The 20,378-nt window shown below is 40.0% G+C and overlaps 1 pseudogene; it reads right to left on the reverse strand.

Moving 5' to 3' along the window:
- Positions 1-117: 117 nt before the first annotated feature.
- Positions 118-20,209, reverse strand: LOC127447344 (sacsin-like; annotated as a pseudogene).
- Positions 20,210-20,378: the final 169 nt, after the last annotated feature.

A 20,378-nucleotide genomic window follows, 5' to 3' on the forward strand; every position in this document is an offset into this window, starting at 1 on the left:
CATTGAAATTTAATCACAGATCTTAATTGTAATGCAATGATTTGATGTAGATTATGCATATTTTAGTACATGTGAGAAGAATCTGAATGATTTTTCAAATGATTGTTGCAAGAATACATTTCCATAATGCATAATAGTTGTACTAAATATACAAATAAAAATAACCAACTTACGCCCAACAAAACATATGCCTGCATAAAACAATATCCAATGTCTATACTTTTCAATATCATTCAATAAAATGATAATTACATTTCCATAATGCATAATAGTACATAAACGCTTAAAACAATATCCAATGCCTTTTTTTTTAATTAAATTTTTTTATCAAATGATACAAATACAAGATACAAGGCATTGTTAAAAGAAAAGCTTTCCATAATGCATAATAGTACTCCAAAATAGACAACAAAGACTAATAAAAACTAGCCTCCACCCACCAAAACATATTCCTGCATAAAACAATATCTGGTGCCTCTAATTTTCATTATCAAATGATTACAAATAGTTGTTACAAGAAAACATTTTTGTAAACATTTTTTTTAAAAAGATATGCCACCATAAAACAATCTCCAATACCTTTAACATCATTATGAATCACAAAATATGTTATAAACATTTTACTTGAAAGCACATCCTGATGATTGCCTGAATGGAATAAAGTCAGAAGTTTAAAGAAATCACCCATTAATATATTGGTCTATTTTCAGTAAAAGCTCTGTTGCGATACCCAGTGCTCTTCTGGCACTATTAACCTTGTACTGCGTGTTTGGAACTTGAGGAGATTGGTGATAATTTGGATATTGAGTTTTTTTAGCATCCAACACCGAGTGCAAACAGTTGCCTCACAGTAATGGGAACAGAACTCAACTGTGAGCTGTAGTAAGACACCTGCTGAGCAAGACTTGTTATTGAACTGCTGTTGAGATGCTTCCCTATTCTCCTGTACACCACTGCTATCAGGGCTTTTTCCACAGCCTGGTGCACCTTAAACAGACACCACTCTGAGGTTTTTCCTTCAGTGTCATTGTGAGCTGCATTGATGTCACATTGTGCCTGTTCATACCAGCGTTTAGCCTTCTCTCTGTCTGGCCTTGGAGTTTCTCTGTGGTGTGACCAAAAGTTATAGTCCTGTCTATCATTTTTCTGGAAGAACCTCTCACGTCCTCGCCTGTGGCTTTGTGCTTCTGTGTTCCACTTTTAAAATCATCTCTGAAGTCTCCCCCATTTGAGGATGTGTTATGTGCAGTTCTCACTTGTTGTAGTTCTTCAGTTCTGGTTTGCAGGTATTTAAAAGCCTCAGTGGCAAGCTCTTCATTGCCTGGGTTCTTGTCTGGATGCCACTGGAGGTAAAGACGTTTAAGGGCTTTGCGTTTGTCCTCACTCGACATATTCCAGATTTCATTTAAGCTTTGGTCAATTTCCTTTTTGGCCTCTTTCAAAGTCTGTGGAAAGGCTCTTCTGGGTGGAGGCTCAGGTGTGACTCTATTGGGTGTAGGCTCAGATGTGCATCTGTGGGGTGGAGGCACAGATGTTAAAAGAGGTTCTACATCTGTGCAAGTGAACCATGTTGGCATTCTCTCCTTCTTTTCCCTTTTAAATTGGTACAGGTCAAGAGAGCTTACTTCAATGAAGACATCACTGCCCACTTGAATTTTATATCTGGCAGGATATTGTCTTGTTTGCCCCAATGAATCATCTAGTCGCTCTATAACAATGGCATAAAAATATTCACCAGATTCATCTTTACTGAAGCCAACATACTCTCCACTTTCAAAATTGTTCAGGAAGCTCATATCAAGGCAATCGTGCCATTCTTCAGGTATATGACACCCAGGTTTCGGTAAGACACTGTGTCCCTCCTCTTTGTGGCCACTGTTATGAATGCCATGTTTTGCCAAGGCTTTCTCAACATCCTCCATGTTATCACACAACAGTAGTTGCCCAAGGACTGGAAGCTTTGAAGTGACCAGAAAGTTCTTCATAAGAGCATTGATTTCTTTTGTAAGACACATGGTAACTTCATTTACTACTTTGTGGGCCATGTCATCATGTTGTTTCAAGTAGAATGTACATCCATCTTCCTTTTTTTTTACATAAACATCTGTTTCAGTCTTGCTACCCTCAAGTGGCTCCAGGTTTAACAGAAGCTCAGTTTCAAGAGTTTCACAACAGATGATCTGAATCTTAGAAAAGAGCATTCCACACATTTGTGTGGCGTCAGTCTGTGAAATTCTACCATTGCTGTCTTCTCTGATGAGACAGGCTAAGCCGTGAAGAAATGCAATGGAGCACAAGTGACCTTTAATCCAATTACCAAATTCACAGCCCCCTTCATAATCGCAATATTGGACACTTGTTACATCCAGCTTTTCAGAAATAACTTCAGAAAGAAACTTAGGACGGGCTTGCAAGCAACTGCACATAACTTTGATGTTCATAGTGATCATCTCCAAGATGGCAGTAGTTTAATTTTTCAAGCAATTTCAGCTTTGTTCCTAAAGGACCCTCTAGTCTTGAGGCTTGGAAGACAGTGTCATTGAAAAACAATGTGCTGGATTTGTAGAGTCTTCCATCTGTTGATGGAAGATAAAGTGGGTTGTTTTGGAAAAATGTTCCCTTCTGTTCCTCTTTCTTCAAGCAAAAAAGTTGCTGTACAACACGTTGTACAGTTTTCTGCTGATTTGCTTGAAGCTTGTCTTTGTCAGAGCTATCTGAATAGATTTCTCGAAGAATTGTACAATATTGCTGGATAGTGGGCCTCTCATTTACACCGAGCTTCCTGAAGAAGTCTTCAAATTTCATAAAATTTGATGGAATGCTGTACAAATAAGGCCTAAACTCAAGAGCATGACATAGCACAAGAGCTGTCTGGTGAGTTTTCACAAGTGTTGTCCCTTTTTCCACCAAGACAATGGGGAGGTCTGAGAACAGAGAGGCATAAAATTTCACTGACTGCAAGTGTGCATACGATTTTCGAAACACTTCCTGTCTTGTTTTCAGCAAACTGTCTGTATGGCACTGGGAACTACATATGTTTCTCAAATCTTTAGCTATTTGTTCAGGTGGTGGCATCTCCAAGGCTCCAGCGTTCTTCATTTTCATAATGAGTTGTGGAGACCAGTGTTCTGATGGCAGAATTGGCATAGATGTCCATATGAGACATTGGTGATCAGTGTCTCTTTCAATCAATGATCCACTGATTGCAACAACTTCTCTCTCTTGAGCAAAGGCCTTGTGATAATCACAAAGAGCTTGCTGAATTTTCACTGGGAAAATGAATTTAATGTTAGCAATTCTGTTCAATAGATTATAGTTTTTCTCACTACTCTTCATCAAAACAGTCTTAAACAACATTTTTGATCTTTTCTTAAGAACATCAAGGGGAGTGGTGCCTCTAGTTTCAGATTCAATTTGATATGCAAACTGAATGATTTTCTCATCTGACACTTCATGTTTTAACCCAAGGGTCTTCAGAAGACACAGTGCTTCAGAACGTTTACCTTTGAACATATTCCAAAACTGTTCTGGCACAAATCTCTCTTCTGGAAGCATGATCTTGTATATGGGTTTCTCATCATAGAAGTATGTAGCCACCTGAAGAGAGCCATGGATGTCTCGAATAAATGCAACCCCTCTCAATGAAGAGACAATTCTGGCGTCCACTAGTCCAAGTTCCACTAACAACTGAATTAAATCAGTAAGTTTGGTCTCTTTCATCGTATGTACAGAAGGAAGAATAAACCGTACACAGAACTCCAAATCATCTAAAACATGAATGTTCAGACCTTCTGCCAATTCTAAGTTTGCCCAGCTGTATTTGAGGAAAATACTGTCACACCCTTCAACAGTGAACAAGTTTGAAAAGACAAAGTAATGCCTAGAATTCAGAATGAATACACTTCTGTGTAAGTCAATCCTTTCACGTTTTCCAGATATCGACTCAAACAGGGGCAAAGACTTAAGCACCTTTACATACACACTCTTGATTTTGGAATCAGGAATCCCACGCTGCAAGAACCATTGAAGTTTTTCAAGTTCACCATTAGACAGCTGCACAAACTGTGAATGAGGTACATGATAAACCCGCCCTAACACAGCACCACTGTCTCCTGTTTGCAGGAGTTCAGGATACATATATTTGAGACAGAAGTTTGTGAGACCACTGAAGAAGCTGCAGTCTAATTTCATGATCCCAAGTTTTATGAGAATGGCAGCTATTTTTTTATCTGAATTCAGAATCACTTCTGATATATTCCTCATTGTTTGTAAGAAATGTGTGTTATTCTGACTTGGACAGATAACTGGTAAAATAGGACTGTCATTGAAGTGCTTTTTTATCTCACTGAAGACCTTTCCATTTTGGCAGATTTTGTCTTGATCATCAAAGAAGCTCCATAATGTTTTTAGCCATGTGATTGTCTCTTACTGTGCTTTGTAGAGCTGTCACTTTTGATCAGGTAATGACTGCCCAAGCATTTGCATAAGTTCTGCTTTCAAATATTTTGCTCCCATAGCAATTGTTAAGTCCTTAATAAAGTTTTTTTCTCACAGAATTTTTAAGTGCTGTCTGTTGACTTCAATATCTGCAAACATTTCCTGATATTCATGGAAAAGGCTTATAAATCTTGATATTGGCTTTGGGGACCGAGAGTTGAAGACTCTTAACATGTGATCTTGTCTGAGGAGAAGAGGCAGCCCATCGAGATCAGGAACAGGGATGGCTTTTTTCACAGCAGTATTGGTCAAGCAGAAGCTCAAAAGCTTTGAACATCTTGTTTTGTCTTTGATCAACATCTGGCTAATGGGCAAAGGCAAAGGCAAACCATTAATTGTTTGTGTAGGGTCATTCAATGATATTTACTTCAGGACGTTCACCACTGCTGTAGCACTGATTTCTGACACATTCACACCAGCTGCTTTGAAATTCTCTTTTATTTTATGTATTTTCAAAGAGTGTGGTATCAATTTCAATCCAATGTCATCTAAAATTTCGAAAATGCCATCATGGTTCTCAGTTGTAAAATACGGACAATCCACTGAATCTGGTTCAGACACACTGTGCCAGTTAACTGTGTATTTCAGTGTTGATGTGTTGCCGGTGTGATGTGAAGACATCCCTGAAACAGCATGAACCGTTGGTATGACAGGAAAGTCATCTTCACTGACTGATCTATAGACCTCAAGGTTCATCTCATACCAGACTTTTTCTACTTCCTTTGAAATACATGGAAAGTATTTAAGGTAGAATTCCTCTAGTTCCATTTTGAGGAATGCAAGAGCAGTAGGAGTATCTTTCTTCATAACTGTACGGAGAACATACAGGAGGTCAGCATAGAGAGGTGAAATTATGTTTACTTTCAATGTTTTGTTCCAATCAGTCTTTAGACTATCACCATCCTCTTTCCACAAGTCCCTTCTAGAAGAATCTACTTCAAAATTGGCATTCACATGGACTGGTAAACCAGTGTTTCCAGGCAAAGGTAAAGAACAAAATGCCCTACCAATGAATTCATGCTTGAACGTGCTGCTTATACATGCAGCCAGCACTGCTTGAGGAACTTTAAAATGTATCTGCTTGTTTTCTCTCACATGGTTTTGTTTAAAAGAGCCAAAGCACTCTGCAATGACCCACTGACTCTGTTTATTTCCATATGAGATTTACATGCCGTAGATGTTTTTGTATGGTTCTGGTATGCCTGACATGAGAGATTTTTGAACATGGGTGTAAAACTTTTCTTTGGTTACCATGCTCTTTTCTGTGTATTTTTTCTCAATAAGGAAATAACATTTAGTTTTTTTCCCCATCTTCGCTGATCTCAGAGAACTGTATTTTTGTGATGTGTTTCAAGAAGAGAATTAGTCCCTCGGGATCTTCAGTCAAGGCATAGTACAGTTCCAGCATGTTAAAATCTGTGACTGTATGCCATGATATTTCAGATTTTTCTGCCATTTTCCCTGTCCTGAGAGGAAGCCTGAACATGGTTCCAGAATTTAGTGCAAACATTCCTGATAGAAAGGTATTATAAACATCCTCAAAAGACTTAAATTCATCTGTCAATAAATACATGCACTCTGGGGATTGCTTAGTTGTATCTTCCACATATTTCAGATTTGGATCAGAAATGCAGAGCCATTTATCCTCAATTTTTGGATTCAGAAATGCGGCCTTGTCCATAGAACACCAATTCCGTCCATTACTGAAAAGCTCCAGAGATTTCCCATTGGCATTCTGTGCGACTGCTAAGTAGAAAGACTCAACCATGGGTAAAAATGCTTTGCTGACTTTCTCTTTGTTAGGCCAGAATGCATAGAAGGGATAGTTCTGGAGATTTCCATTCTGGGCCATTTTTTTCAGCTCAAGCAGGGTAGTGATGTAAGCAGAGGTTATAGCATCTTTGAGTAAGGCTTTGTTCCACTCAGACTTTAGTCCTTTTTCCCATAGGCCTTTCCTGTTTGATGTGACTGCAAAAGCACCATTGACATGGACTGGAAGACCCGTCTCAATTGTAAGAGGAAGAAAACAAAAAGCCTGGCCCTGTAACAGGCTTTCATCGAGGGACCACACATTAGTTTGTGCCCCTCTATGTAAAGGTACAGCAATACCTCCAACTGGCAAGGAAAACACATGCTCATGTTCATTTCTTCTCTAGAACATTTGCAAAAAATCCTGTGTCCCAAAACAAAAGTACAAAAGCCAGTATTGGGTAAGTGATCCCTCTGGGTGGTACTTAACTATTTTAACTATCTGTGCTCTATTATAGTCAATAATGTTGTTGCACATGATATCTCCCTTCATAAAGGTCTCCTTGATCTTTTGCAGAAGTTTATCATTGGAGACATCAATTGAATTCATGACTTCTTTGGACGTTTTGAGAGGAGTCTCAATTTGATCATCCCGTAGAGGAGTAAATGCAATTTCAGGGACAATTTGAATTTCAGTGAATTTTCAGTCAAATTATATTTAAAACTGTTAATGCCCTCTTCGTCATACACCTTTGAACTGATTTCTGACTTGTTTGCCTCTCTACAGTGCGAAATGGTAATTTAATCAAAGTGCCATTGTAAGTTTTCTTGCTGTTTTGCACTGACAGATCGCAATCAAAAATGCCCTCATAAGATTTGAACTGTCCAGGAAACTTTTTGTATAGTTGTTCCTGGAATGGGTCAAGTTTAATTCCAGGGTTTCTTTTGCTGAGTATGTGCTTCTCCAAATGGGTGACATTTGGATCAAGTATGAGAAGGCTTTTCCCACTCAAAATAGAGGGAATATCACTCACATGGTAAACAGCATTAAATCCAAGTCCAAACTTCCCAATTTTTTCAACTTTGTTTGCCTTTGATGCCAATCCCACTTTGACAATGTTTTTCCAGTCTTCTTCTGAAAAGAGCTCATTGTTGAAGATCCAAAGGCATGGTCCATTCCATCATCACTGAGGGTTTCAGGAGGGTCTCTGTGTTTTCTGAAGTCCAAGAGGAATTTACAGGTGCTTGCTCCAGCATCCTCGTCATTTTGTATGAGTTCTTTGAAAATGTCACTTTCCTCATTGTACTCTTTAAGAATGTTCTTGATTCTAAGGGTTATTGGCTCTGACTGCCCACATTGTTCTTTACCAAAGGACTCCTGATCTGCAGTTATGAACTGTGGTTTTAAGATGTGAGTACTTAAGAATGGGACTTTCAACCACCTTGCAGTAAGAGGTAGTACTTCTTCATGAATGACAAAGAATTCCTCGTTGTCTTGTTTCAAGTCATCCAATCCTTCAGCACTGATGTCACAGAAAACTGTTTTGGACAAAGACTGCAGAGTAAAGTTTTTGTTTTGTGCCATGACAGGCACAGGGGTATTGTCATTTAAAAACTTCTCATTTTTTCGCCTCCAGTCAATAATGGCAATTGACAATTTGAGTTCTGTTGAATCTCCATAAGGAGGATACCTGTCATCAGTCCTTTGTTTTATGTCATGGAGTACATCTTCAATCTCCTCATCAGACAGTGTCTCCTTTACACTACATTCTCTTAGCAGGTTTTCATACTTCAAAAACTCTTCCGGCACTTTCTTAATGTAGGAGTTCAGATCCAAATCAGATGGATAGGCTCTTGGAGAGACAAACTCTCTTTGATTCCATAGCCAGGGGATGCATTTTGCGTTCATTGCCTCTCTGAAATTTCCCACGTTGTCTTGCATGAATTTGTAAATATTGTGCAGCTTGGTTTTAAACTGGAAATCTGAATCTGGGTTGATCATGTCAGCTGCAACTGATCCCAGTACAGACAGGTTCTCCAAGACCTTTTCAGCAGGAGGAGGGTCATAAAGACCAAGATTTTTGCAGACTCTAGCTGTTAGCTTAGAGGTAAGTGGCATTACAAATCCAGCAATTGCAGAATATTTGGAATCCCTTACTTCATCTGGCTTATAGAGACCTCACCTTTGATTTTTACAAATGCCTCCATTCAGGCATTTTGGATTTTCACAGGGCACCCACTGCAATTGCATCATCTCTCCTCTCTCTGTCTTGAGAGTTCTGAAAGTAAATCATTCCCATTCAATACTCTAACAAGGGTATCTGCTTTTTTGAATGCCTTATTTGGTGAGTGGATACAAAGCTTTTTAACATGTTTCATGACTTGGAGTATGTTTGCTGTTGATATTTCTTTTTCTTCTGTCTTTAGGCCAAGGCATTGGAAGCTCTGAAGCATTTCTTGGGTCTTTGTGTAAAAGGGTAGCAGAAATAAATCTGCCTCAAAGAGGTCGTTTCTGGGGTCAAAAAAGTTTGAGGCTTGTTTGCGTTCTCCCTGAGTTGTCTCAATAAAATTGAGATCTTTAGTTTTTGTGAGCAGCAGCTCACTTTGTGAGAGTAGAACACTACCATGATTCAGTATCCAGCTCATTATTGTCTGTTCCTCATCTTTTTGGAAAGAGGCTGTCTTAATGCAATCAACCAAACAAATAGCCACCTTAGCTGCATCCAAGAGTTCAATAATTAGAAGAGTCAAAAGTCTGTGATCAGCTTCATTTGCACACTGAACAATGGTCTCAGGCATGGGCAGATCATTTGGAATGGCTGGATTGGTGGTTAAAACAACTGCCTGCTTTGAATTAACTGCAACATATTTCCCAGACATCAGTCTGAAGATTGGTAACAAGGAAAGAAAGTTTTGTTCAGCATTTGAGAGAGAATCCAATGAAGAGAGGTACACTTTAAACTCCTCTTTTTCATGTAGTGAAGCAGAGGCAATGTGTTTAATGACCTGATCTCTGGCTAAGTTCATCAAAACTTGTAGGACATTTTTTGGTGAAGCTGGGAGAATGTAACACTCAATGTCATGATGTCTGAGACACTCGTCTCTCTTTATGACTGTACACCCCACCATGTTTACCACTTTCTGAACATGATCTGATAAGATGGACACACTGCTACTCTGAAAGATCAAAGTTGAGTTCCTCTGCAACCTGTCTAACAATATTGAATTGTCTGACTTTTGGAGTGGCTCCAGAGGTATTAAAGGCAAACCAATAAAGGCACTTAACTCCTCACATTCAGTGCTTAGAAACTTCCAGAATTCAGCCATCCAGCTCTTTGGTGTGTAGGGCTTTACTGGTTGTTTAGATCAGTGTTACTATCAGAAATAATTAATAATTATTTCTGTAGTTATTAATCAATATTTAAATTAATTAATTGGATCTAACTCATTAAAACCTCATATGGGACTCCAGTAAATGTAGTGTGCTACGTTTAGGAGCAAGTTTGGTTATTAGCAACAATTAATAATTATCAAAGATAATTATTAATTATTAAAATCAATAGAACATTGATGAGAATCAATGTTAGCTTTTTTTAATCCTTTAAATCAACAGTTATCAAAGATAATCGTTAATTGTTAACGTCGATGAAACATTAATTAAAATTAACACTAGCTTATTGATCATTCAAATTCAATCAAAGATAATTATCAATTATCAAAAATCAATAGAATATTAATAAGGATTAACATTGACGGGGCTCGTAAAAGTCCTGTGTTATTTGACTCTAATGGATGAACTCAGTTGCTGTCTCATCCGCGATGGCGAAAATGCACAACAATCCAATTTGGTTGGACCACAATACAGCAAAACAAATTTGTGATAATTAATACCCTGAGTATTAATAATGAGTGGACATGGCGGTCCGTAAACTGTACAAGCAAAAAACCTTGAAACACAAGAATAACACACTATAATATTCTATCTCTGCCCAGACGTAAACCTCTTACTTGAATCGCATGAGGACACAGGAAGAATGTGTTTTCCTCCGTCCTTTAACTTTGACCCGGTTTCTTGAGGCTCGTGTGATGACAAGAGCCGTTTCCTCGCGCTGTCGGCGGCCGGTACGGCTGTTGGTTCTCGGCGGGCTGGCGGAGAACTCAGAAATGTCGACTTGATTGAAGATGGAAGATAAATCTTTAATCTCTTCACTTCTGTAGGCCAACGGATGAAGATGCGAATTGCTCGGCGGTCTCCTTCGGATCCGTTAGAGTGTTCGGTTGAACACAGAGTAATCTCAACTCGTCCAGCGAGATGGAGATTGTATGGCTACAGTTTCAAGTCGGACATTACTTCCTTAAGCCACGAGGTTGCACCGGAGAGCAGCAAAAAGCTACGTCCGTATTCGGTGAACTAAGTCGCTGGAAGCCACTTTGGAAGCATTTCAGAATTATTTGAAGTCCTGATGATGTCATGTTTGAGGGACGTTCTGTTGTGTGCCTCATCCAATAGGAGTTGAGTGCTCGATCCTTTAGAGGGCAAGGCTTCATGGATCTGTAGTCTGTTTTGGACTCCCTTTGTTTGATTTTGGCGCGATTTTTGTCAGTAAAATTTACGACTTAGAAGGAGGGGGCTTGAGGAATGTTTTTGACTGTTAGGCCTGCCTTTGTCTTCTATCTGAATACATGAGGCCCAACAGGTGGATGATGATCTTTTGCTGGTTTCCATGTCACATGACCTTGGGTCTATGGGTAAGTGCTTCTTGGTGAGCACAACAACATGTTTTGCATCCAAATTGATTGTTATATTTGCCTGAAACAAAAAATAATGAGAAAATTTTTCAAATCACCCCATTTATTTATATTTTGCAGAGGAAAAAAAAGTACAATCTGAAATTAGCTGCAAGAGAATCAATGTTCTATTTGAAGGAGAAGCCTTCCACAATCTTATTTAAGTATCATGAAAGGTGCTGTAAGTGATTTTAGCCTTTCTGGTATTTCCACAAGCTCAGCCGTTGGATTAGCCATGCCCCCTCTTTCCAAAACCCACACTCCAAAGATCCCAAATGTGCTTTATTGAGACTGACACAGAGAAGAAGCTATTGTGAAAAACAACAGCAGCAAAATAGCACCCTCAACTGACAACTGTTATGAGTAACATGGCATAAAATTGGCATTAAGCCTCAATAATTTGCTGCAACTACAATAAATAAATTTTTTTGCACACCTTTCCATGAAAAAAATCACTTACAGCAGCTTTAAACCTTGACAAATGCATAACATTAATTTCATATTATTCTAAGAGTTCCAGATTATGTAAATAAAACAATTTTCTTACTGTTTGTTGCTAGTTTTCTTAGATGCATTGTGCAAAAATGGCTCAGATCGTTGGGTAAAAACCTTTCTTTACAAAATGGCATCAATGATCTAAATAAAGAAAAACAGAATATTACTACTTTGACAACACATTATAAATATACTAAAAATTGTGATAAGGTAATTATATCACACCTTACCTTGGAAACCTCTCATTGTCAATTAGAACAGTGTTCTGCTCTTTGTCGCTAAATGATGTGAAGGTTCTGAGAGGAAGAAGCTTAAGACCTTGTAACTCTGTGTACTTCTCATCACTGAGCACAGATTCAAGAAGTATATATTTGTCATCTTTACTGAGGCTTTCCATATCACTTCTGTGAAGAACATCTCTAACAAAAGATGGAGTAACTCTTTTCAAGGTATCACTTCTAGCGAAGGTTTCTTTAACATCTTTCAAAACATGTTCTGGGACAGTGACAAGGTTCTCCCCCTTTTTGATCAATAATTTTGACACTGCAGACATTGTATCACTGCATTTAGTGTTGTCTGGAAAAATTGCATCTGAGAGAGACACCCAGATTTTCTCATCTGCCAGATGAAAAATCTCATATTGAAACAGACACTTCAGAGTATCCTTTGCAACTTTATGCCACCTATCTGTGTGTACAGTCTTGGTCAAAGATTGCACACAGAGGCAGCAGGCAGGGCTGAGCATCTGGATAACTGAATAGCATCAAGGATCATCATTAGATATATAAGAGGAAGAACATCTTTCATAAGTAGCTCATTCCACATTCCAGCCTCATCGTTCTTCTGATCCTCCTCTTGCCACTTGATGTACCTTCGATTGTCTGTCATGCCAAAGCAAGCATTGATGTGAACAGGAAGCCCAGTTTTGTTTGATTCATTGTTTGGAAGAGGCAGAAAGCAACTTAGTCATCCATTGCAAAGTGATCTGTCTTCCTCTAACTTAAATGCTACATCAACTTGAGGGTTGAAGCTCAGCTTATTGGCTAGAGTCAATCTCTGGTATATATCCTTGTTTCAAAAGACAAGGAGTCACAAGCCACTGCGACTTCTCTTCCAGTTGCTGGGAAATGTGTGATATAGTTTTGAAACACGTTTTTCTGTCCAACAATTCCTGCTTGACATTCAACTCCAGATCATGATGAGACACTGAAACTTTGAGCCTTTGGTTGCATGAGCCATTGGTGTCAATATGCAGCAAAGTAATGGATGACACATTTCTCATAAAAAGAAAACCAATGTCTGCATCAAAAATGAAACTGTCAAAAAGCTCTGTAACTTTATTGGAGTCATATAAGTTATCTGAGATCTCAGAAGCTTCATTACACAGAGGGAAACGAAAGAGTGTTCCTTTGAAGTACTGCTCCTCTCTGATGACCTTCTCCCAGGAACAATTGTTTACTTGACTGACAATATTCTGAAAGGGCTGAAATTGATCTCTCAAGTTCAAAATACTCTCTCTGTCCTCTTCATCATCCAGTGACCATCGATAGCCTTCCTGCTCATCTCCAAACATCATCTTTTGTGGGTCAAAAATGGCTAGGTTTTTGGAACTGAATACACATGGCAAATCTGTAAATAAAAAATAAATCATTATTTTGCCAGGTATGTGCTCAAAAAGGGAGCCACCAGGTAAAGGAATAGTTCACTGTAGAGCCGAGGAGGGCGGGGCCGGGCTGGAATGAGACACACCCGGTTCCCAATCAGCCTGATGGGGCGCGCGAGGGATAAAGGCGGCCGGGGACGACAGTTCGAGAGAGAGAGAATTGCAGACAGCTGTACTGTGTGTTTTTAGTTGTGTCGCTCTCTTTATGCCGCTCTCCCCGTGCTCACTGAAATTAGAGACAGGTGTTAGACATAATTTAGCTCAGGTGGAAGCGCCCTTACCGCTTTCTCTCTCCGGAGAGATGCTTGACCACGCCCCCGCTGCCACGTTCACATAAAAATGTAAAAAATCTGTCATTTGCTCACATGTACAGTATGTTATTATAAACTATATGCTGTTATTTTTTCTATATTATTCACTCAAAGTGTGGGGCAAGACTGCCACGTTATCACATCTCATTCACTTTCACACATTCACAAAAATCATGACAATGGGCCTCATTCATGAAACACGAGCAAAACACGACCTGCTACTGACCACATGTAAATCGTGTGTAAGGCATCCAAATGTTTTTTGTTCTTTTAGGCAAACTGCCATGACTACATTTTGACAGAAGTGAAAAAAATAACTCATAATTGAATGAGTGAAATTTACCTTCATATATAATATAAATTAGTTAAAAGGAGGTTTGTTGTTTTCTTTTTAAAACGTGTTTCTATATATACTAATTGTTTATTATATATTAATTGAAAATGTTTCTTTGATGCTTGCATTTATTTCTTCAAAGTATAGTTTATTCCTAACTCTGCTTTAATTATTTTATATTGTTTTTCCAGCAGAAGTGCTTGGCATGGGGAGAAAAGGTCGTGGGAAGACACTGTTTGTGTTTTGATTTTCTTGAATAAATGTATGCTTTCTAATGTGACTGGTTGGAGAGGTTATTAATTTGATACAAGCTCTATAATTTAGGTTTCATAAATCAGTATACACATCGATAAATTGCATTGTTAATAACGCACGGTCTATATTATTGCTGTTAAACCTATAAATAATCACATCATGGGCAGTTGGAATGATCCACCACATCCTCACACGGTTCTACACCAGCACTGTAGAGAGCATCCTGACTGGCTGCAGCACTGCCTGGTACGGCAACAGCACTGCCCTCAAACGCAAAGCCCTGCAAAGGGTGGTGCAAACTGCCAGACCCATCATCGGAGGTGAGCTTCCCTCCCTCCAGGACATATATACCAGGCGGTGTGTGAAAAAAGCTCGGAGGATCATCAGAGACTCCAGCCACCCAAGCCATGTGCTGCTCTCACTGCTACCATCAGGCAGGCGGTCTTATTATTTTACACTGGACTGTTATAAATTATATTCTCTCTTAATAACACACTGGCAACTGACTATCAACAGACATCCTGAATGTCAATAGAGCACAATACAACCTACTGTATATTTTATATATACTATTTTTATTGTATACTGTGTATCCTATATTGTGTGTATTGTATACTGTACATTGTATATTATTATTTGTATACTGTGTTGTGTGTAATTATGTGCGTATTAGATATGTAAATTGTGTTGTGTAAATCTGATGTTTATTGTAAATTGGTATATGTCTCATCACTGTCATGACTGCTATGTTGCTCGGAACTGCACCCAAGACTTTCACCCACTGTTGCACTTGTGTATATGGTTGAGTGACAATAAAGTGATTTGATTTGATTTGATTTGATTTGATTTTGAACCCTGGTCTCCCCCACCCACCCTCCCTGGTCTGTCATTTGTTCCTCAACCTTACCCATTCCTTTTAACTGGTCTTCCTCCAGCTCTGCCAGGGCCTTCTGGTCCACCAACAACCTGGCCCAGACATCACCCTGGTCTCCCCCACCCACCCTCCCTCCCTGGTCTGTCATCTGTCTCTCGGCCTAGCCCATTCCTTTCCCTTGGCCTCCCCCACCCACTCCCTCCTCGATCTGCTTTCTTCCCTCCTGGTCCTCTGCCCACTCCCTGGGCCAATCCTTCAGTCCTCTTGGATGTGGTTGCCTGGATGCCCTTCGGTCCTTGTCTGTTTACTGTTTGTCGTGTGTATGTGTAATTGGCTGTGTCTGTGTTGTCTTAGCTATGTGCTTCCCTTACCCTGCCTCCTCGTTACCCTCATCACTCTCCCTCATTTAGTCCTTGTCATGTTTATTGCCTTCACCTGTCCCTCATGTGTTTTGCCTCTGTATATTGTGCCCTCTTCCCTCTTGTATTTGTGAGATTGTTTTGTTAGTAATCAGTCCATTTTGTTTTCAGTTGTTTTAATAAATATATTTTATTTTTCACTCATTCCTGCATTTAGGTCTTCATTCCTGACACATTCCGTGACAAACACCTTGGTGTGAAGTTGGAGCCGAGGTTGCACTGACGCATCACTTCACAGACATCAATGTATTCGGCAGCGCATACGCGAGTCATGTGAAAGCCCCTCAACATGTATAAACATCAGTAACTTTTACACATTAATAGCTCTTCTGCCCTTTTCTCTCTGTGATGAACAAGGTAGACTCACGTGCCGATGCTAAAGTGAACGAACAACATGCCCCTCTCATTCAGTCGGTCAGACACAGTGATGGGCAGTCGCTACAAATAGTGAAGCTATTAGCTTAACTACATTTCTGAGTAGCGAGGTGTTAGCTTCGCTAGATTTTAAATCAACTGGCTTTTTAGTAGCGAAGCTATATTTTTGATTAAGTAGCGGCATAGCTTTGACAAAAGCTACACCACTACATCATGCGTGCACCTGGTGTTTATTATCGCCAGTTTTGAATCAGAAGTAAAGATGTAAGACTCAAATGAATCACTCATCTTAGTAGGTTCTTTACAATGAATTAGTCAAACGTGATAGCAAAGCACTCTGAATCAGTTCGCAATTCAATCTGAATGACTCAGAAAGCTCACACACGTGGCTAAATCATTTGGTGCACGCTGGTTACTCACTTGGCAACACGCTCACAGAATATTTTAAAATATGGAAAATAAAGATAACGCAGGTTGCAGTGGATCTACAGTCAAAGGATACCAAACCTGAAAATGCATCCTGTCGTTTGCCAGTGATGAAGAATTTTTAAGCCTTTATTAAGTTCAACACGTGTGCAGCTTGTTAACGACTACTGCAGGTAAAGACATTTTACCACCAAAAGTGTATCAAAACATTCAGCAGCCTACATGAAGACACATCAAAAAATTACCATGGCATTAACATGTTTTTTGGACATGTAGCATTACCTGGGGGCACCATGTTAAGGCAATGGAATATGAATAAGTTAATCATATAGTGACTTACCTTGAATTACCTTGAAGCACCATGCAAATTCACTTGTATATGAATATGGTGATCATATATCAAATTACAGTGGTAGTACCATAGTATTCTTTGAAGTACTTTGAAGCACCATGTAAATACAGAATGGTACATAAATATAGTAATTGTATCTCAAAGTATAATGGTATTACCAGCTGATAGCATCAGATATCACATTGTTATTGCTCAGATGTGCTCACACACAAGAAATCTGGCCTCTGATTAGAAGCTTCTAGTACATACAGAAATACAACAGCTAGACACAGAATTACAGGATTAATAGTTTGTGTACGAAAAGGTAATTGTTCAAATGGGTATGGGTTTGTAGAGGTAGTAGTATAAATATGAAAAATAAATTGTAAAAATAGTGATTTTTCATTCTGAACACATGGGTTTGTATAGGTAGCATGTATAAATATGAATTTACATGTTTTTTTACATGCACATACATTTCATATTGCACCATACTGTATACATGTACTGTATACTGCATTAAACTATACTGTACTATGCTGTACTATGGCTTAGATAAGCATCATGTGAAGTCTTTTAGATGCTTTGTCTGTTACAGTATGCTCTGTGCATCTGGTTGGGGAAAAAAGTAGCTTAAATGTAGCAAGCTACTTTTGGTGTATAGCTTGTAGTGTAACTTGCTACTTTCTCATATGTGTAGCTTTTAGCTTAGCTTAACAAATTTTTTTTGTAGAGTAGTTAGTAGCTTAGCTTGCTACATTTTTTGAGTAGCTTGTCCAACACTGTCGGTACATGTACCATGTCATTCAGTTTGTTTATGAATGAGAAGTTTCACGAGTGCCGCTTCTCACTGTACATGTGCTGCTGTAGCAAGCAAACTGTAACCAATCAAGCGATCTGCCTTGGTTGGACCGCAATTGCCAAGCACAGGATTGGCTGCAGCTGTAATCAATCATGACAGTGTAAGCATCCTTAACCGTTGATATTGTTTAACAATGCGCACCCACCGGCAGTGACAAATGACAAATGAATGTATTTGACTCCTATTCCGAGTCCCGATCATTACCATGTTTTTGTACATGTAAGGTAAACCTTGCTAGCAACACAGTCAAACCGTTTTATTATACTGAAATATTATCCAGGACAAATAATTATTTTGCAGGACAATTAGGTATTTTTTAATTTTCCATGACTTTTCCATGACTGGAAACTGCACTGCAAAATTCCAGGTTTTCCGGGACGTGTGGGAACCCTGCCAGTATGTGACAGGTGCACAGCCAAGGCAGACAGTGTTTCAGGGCTAGAAACACTGCCAAAAAGTGGAGGAGGTTTATATGGGCATTGGGTAGGCCACTGACCAACCTGCCCTTCTAAACAACCCCCCCCCCCCCCCAGACAGAGATGTATCTGTCCTCACCACTTTTTTTAAAGACACGACCCCCAAAGGGGTGCCGTTTTGAACAGCATGGGGTCCCTCCACTGAAGGACAGCATACATGCACTCTACTGATATGGTTATTATACGAGCAAGATGACAGCAGGGAAACAAAACACACTGCGGCCACCCAGCACTGAAAGTCTCATTTTCAAAAGATCCAGTGGAACCACTGCCAAGGACAAAGCCATCATGCCTAGCAGGCGGAGACCAAATTCCCTCTGTTGAACAGAAAGAGACATTGGTGAAACACCGCTATTCATCTCTTTGACAGCATAGCGTGATGCAAGACAGAATTTATCCTTAGATTCAGATACTCTATTCCAGATACTCTATTTTGAGAGACCACTATTTAGATCTTGGTGTGATTGATCCTGAAACCCAAGCTTGAATGGTGAGTTATCAAAATTGCTGTCTCCAGTTCTGCATGCTCCCATGACGGAGCGCAGACCAGATACTCATCTATGTAAGCAGATATCCTGAGACCTCTCTGTTAGTAGGATAAGTTTTTATGTGAATATATGCATCCTTGAGAATGACTGCTGTGAACCAGTCTCCTGGACGGATAGAGCATGAGAGTGCTTTCTGTGTGAGCATTCTAAATTTGTATTTTCTCAAGTGCCTGTTGAGGGTAAGCAGATTTAATATTAGGCGCAGACCCCTGTCTTCCTTGGGAATCCTAAAGTAACGAGAGTAAAAAGCCTTTTTATTTGCTCCTGCTGGCACACTCTGTTTGGACCCTTTGCTCAAGAGAGATGGCATTCCAGCATCTGACACTTGAGCTAACTGACCCAGTTGAAAGCGAGAGGTTTCATTGCGAATTGATGTCTGAAACGCCTTACTACCATCAATAGAACCCATGGATTAACTGTGCATGCGTGCCAAGTATCTGCTTGAAAAGCGAGAGGGTTCTGCTGATTCACATCCACAGGTGCAGTGTTGGCACCACCTTAAACTTTGAGAGAAAAGACTAATCTCTGACGGACTAAGTTCGGAGTTTTCCTCTTTGTTTATTATCAATTTATTTTCTGTTTTTCCCTGCACCCTCGGCTTGACACCTGGATGCGACAGAGTGAACCTTTTGTTTTTCTCATGTGAACGTAGAGTCAAAAGTGCTTTGAGGCAACATGGAACACTGAACTTGGGGTACCGAACAGGGTAGTACTGTAATATTGTGACAGGTGAAAACTGAACTGGCCTGACCACAATGGTAAACACAACAAATGCCAGCAACACATACGGTCTTTGTCTTGGTAGGTGGGGGTGAGGATGCGTCGGGCACATGAGGAAACATTGCGGAAAACTCTAAATACTGCACAGGATGTGCCGATTATGGTTTAACTGCAGCGGCTGCGAATGACTGCTTGCCCCAATACTTAGAGCTTGAAGCAGATGGTTGGGACTGCTCTCTCTGCCTCACCTTCCTTTTTATGAAGTTTAAATTTCTGTTGCATCGCCGCAATGGCTGGACCAAACAGCTCCTTCGAGTCAACAGGGGCATCGAAAAGGTCCAGTTTCTCTCTGTCACTGAGGCTCGACAGATTAAGACAGAGCAGTCTCTCCCCAGAAATGGTAAGGGCCATTGTCCGGCTGCAACTTTGGATCTTGCTCCATGAGATGTGAAAACTGAGGTCTGTAATGTTGCAGATCACCTCCCAGACAGTCGGGTTTGGATTTCCGGTGTCCAGTAGCCTGCCCAACTCCTCTAACAGCTCTGCCTGATAAGCTGTCATGAGAGAGGTAGTGTTAAACACTCTCACTGACAGAACCAAAGATTTGTACTGGTACATTGACACCATGAAGCACTCCAGTTTCCCAGGAAGAAGTGGGCTGGCAGAGGAGAGCTCGTCCATATCACTCAAGTCAAGGGATGAAGAGCCCTTGACAGGCACATGATGGGGGAATGGCTTATCCCAAAAGCAATTAATTTCACTAAGGGAAGCAGACAGCGCTGGCAGCAGTTGTTTTGCAGGTGGGAGATGAGAGGGGAGTCTCTTATTATCGTAAAAGTCTGGCTGGACTTCTGGATCTCCCGGAGACACTGACTAATCAATACTGTGCCTAGCCACAGCTTGTTTGCAGACCTTTATAAGGTCACAATCCACAGTGCAAAACAGCACTACACCACTCTGCCTATTCACCTGCCTGGAGACCTGAGGTGAGAGAATGACTGCGTCGTCTTCATCTTCATCCGGTTCTTCCCGGAGGAGACGCTTTTCGTCCTCCTCCTCCTCATCACCCGCATCCTCGTTCTCCATGAGAAAATTGATAAATTGGAGGATTTCAATATTCATAATGTCCCCTCAACTAGCAGAATCCCACGCGAGAGAGGAGTTCATACCCTCTGTCAGTGGTCTAACAGAGAGACACGGATTGTCCCTGGAAGATTCAGTGAAGCAATGTCCCCTTTCCAGAATCTTAACTGGC

The sequence above is a fragment of the Myxocyprinus asiaticus genome, chromosome 10 (assembly GCF_019703515.2).
Source record: "Myxocyprinus asiaticus isolate MX2 ecotype Aquarium Trade chromosome 10, UBuf_Myxa_2, whole genome shotgun sequence".
In the NCBI taxonomy this organism is placed as follows: domain Eukaryota; kingdom Metazoa; phylum Chordata; class Actinopteri; order Cypriniformes; family Catostomidae; genus Myxocyprinus; species Myxocyprinus asiaticus.